Source organism: Oryzias melastigma, linkage group LG10, assembly GCF_002922805.2.
Source record: "Oryzias melastigma strain HK-1 linkage group LG10, ASM292280v2, whole genome shotgun sequence".
NCBI classification, from domain to species: Eukaryota; Metazoa; Chordata; class Actinopteri; order Beloniformes; family Adrianichthyidae; genus Oryzias; species Oryzias melastigma.
In genome coordinates, this window is record NC_050521.1 from 11,069,381 (window position 1) to 11,072,340 (window position 2,960).

Consider the following 2,960-nt stretch of genomic DNA (forward strand, 5'->3'; position numbering starts at 1 on the left):
ATGTATTTTCAGTTCATATATTTATATTTCAGGTTATTTTTCTTTGTTTTAAGAGTTAGAATCAGTATTATGTTTTCAGCAGCCCAGAGGAATCTGTCTGATCTAATCTGCAGTTTACCATCACATCATTACACTTTATGTTTTTTTTTAGTAACAAAACAGCTTTAGTCACAAAAGCTTTATTTGTGAAAGAGTCACTGCTCAACAGGTGTTTCAAAATCTGTGGCTACAGACTGTCAAAGCCTATTTTTATAGTCATTTCATTCCTTAAATAGCAGCTATGCAGCATCATCATCAACAAGTGTTGTTCAGCGCAGCATGATGAGCTATAACAACAGAAATTGTTCTGCAAAACAGATCACTTTCTCACACACATTCGTTCTGTCAGTCACCCACGCACCCTCAAAGCTGCTCAGTCACTCACACACTCACTGTCCACACACTGAGCAGATGCACAAAGGGCAAGGGCTATTCTGGATTCTTACACACACACACACACACACACACTTCCTCTGTAGTCAAAAACTGGTGTGACTTTCACAGCTTTGGTCATTGGCAGCGACTGAGACTGCGGATGAGGGACGAGCAGCGCGTTCTTCCACAACTTTAGTCATCACATCACAGGGAACAGAGCGCACAGATCATTCAGCTCTGCAGCACATCCATCACACTTAGTGGGGAAAGTTAACTAAATCAAACATGTTCACTGATACTAGGCCCAAGATTTTATTTTTCTCAAATGCAGGATGTGGTTTGTTTTTTTTTAGGGTGGGGTGTAAATGAAACAGGGTGGAAACATGAGCAAAGACTGCAGCTCTCATACCACAAGTGAAAGATACTCATCCCTTCTTTAAGACTATCTCTTCTTCTGTTTATTTTTACACCCAGATAGCCAAGGTCTGTACTCGGCTTCTTGAAAGAAAGGAGCTAATCCGTCGCCTAGCAACACCTCCCACTCCAACATGGAACTGGAAGAGGATGTGGAGTAAAGATGAGAGTTGACAAGAAACAATCTGGGAAATTTAGGAATTTATCACCTCAGAAAAAAGGACAAAAAAACTGCAAACACGGATGTTAGTCACTATTTATTAAAATCTCCAAAAGTTGCCTCTCGCTCGAGTAACCTCAAACCTTCATTCAGGCGACCACAGTCTCAGTGTTTATTTTTGTGTTTCTAAATTCTCTTTACAGTGTTGTTCCAGTTGGAATAAATAATTCAACAACCCTCATAAAAGAGTGATTTTATAGGTGAAAAAACATCAGAAATGGCTGGAAAACCAACGTTTAGCCTGACATAAAATTCCAGCATGACACATTCCATCATGCAGATGCAGACAGTAAACAACCACTGATGGATCTGAAATAGTCGTAGAATATCAAAAGCATTCTTCAATCTTGTCCATGCAGACAATACAGCGAACGCAGTAGTCGATCTGCAGGGTTATGTGTTTCTAGATCATTTAATGAATGTTTTCATTTTGCAAATATACTTCTATTTATACACCCTCATGGTTCAGCAAATCACACCCAACTGTACTTGGAAGAAGAAGAAGAAGAAGAAGGCGCTGTGCTCAGTGTGTAGAAACATCAGCAGTGCGGTATTGTGTGTCTTGAAGCGGGCCATCTGCAGACAAAGGCTGCAGAAGTGATGGAGAGCTGTTAGCTAAGAGTTTTGCTCGTGTTTCCATGGAGAAAGTCAATGTGACACCGTCAGATCCCTCGCGCCCAGGCACAAATGCACTAAACTGTTCATTGTCTGTTCATTTCTGACGGATCAAGGTGAAGCTTCATCCCACTGTCAGTACCCGAAAGGATAAGCTGACCCCCCGTCCTCTCTAAAAGCATTCCCTGTTTATTTAGAAAGCAAAAAAAAAAGAGATTTTTTTAGAGATTTTTTATCTATTATATCCAAAAAAAGAATGACTAATCCCCACATACGTGATTTTAAAGATATCACATTGTCATATTTGACCAAACTGGTATTTTCTGTTCAATCTGCAGGATTTTCTTGTGGCTCCTGTAGTTTTAAAGTATTGGTGAGTTTTCGGTTCTGGGGCTCTTCTTTGTGGAATTAGCCTCCTGCTAGGGTTTGAAAGTCAAACTGTTAAGATAAAACCTTTTTTTATAAGTCGAGCTGCGTAATCCAGTCCCAGGATGCATTGGGGTCTCATCCCGCCCTTTGTCTGTCTTTGCTTCTGTGCCGCCTGCCTGCTGTATGTTACAATGTTTGCACTTCACATTTTTCCTGGACTGTTTTGTGAGATTTTGATGCAGTTTTTCTTGAGTTTGATCTAAACTTTGGCGTTCCTGTCAGCTGTTTTTGGTTAATTACCTCTGTTGTTTCTCATTAGTCATCTCCTCGGTGTTGAGTCACTTCCAGAGACACATCCTTGTCAGTGTCTCTGAGAATTTAGCATCAATTCCCTGTTCTGTGTGACTTTCGAAAGTTTTTCAGTTATCTTGCTTTAGCTGCATCTTTTTCTAATTTTAAATCATAAAATCTACATTTTTTATTCATCTCACACTCCCTACACGGTGTTCTCCATCATTGTTTGAACAAGTCCTCTAAACATCTTTATGAAAAATACAACAGTTATTAGTTAAGTTAAACAATGTCTGCTCATTCATAAACTTTCCTCTGCAGATCATCATGTGCTTCTTTGTGAAGTGAACATGTGCTGTTGAGTTCGGTCTGTCCGTCAGCCTTGAAACTAGTTTGCTTCATTGACAGACACACAGACCCAACCCATGAATGCCAACCATACAAACGCCCACACATTCAGCTCCACTCTCTCCCGCTTCTCACCTCCTGCCTTTATCCAGCTCCCTCTCCCTCCCCTGGCTTTGCTTTGTGAGCCAACAGCCTTGCACCTTTTCTCTTTGCGTTTCAATATTCAGTTTATTTTTAGCACGCAGGGCACAGAACAGAGAATAGAAGATTTTCACCATTGCTTTTTTAG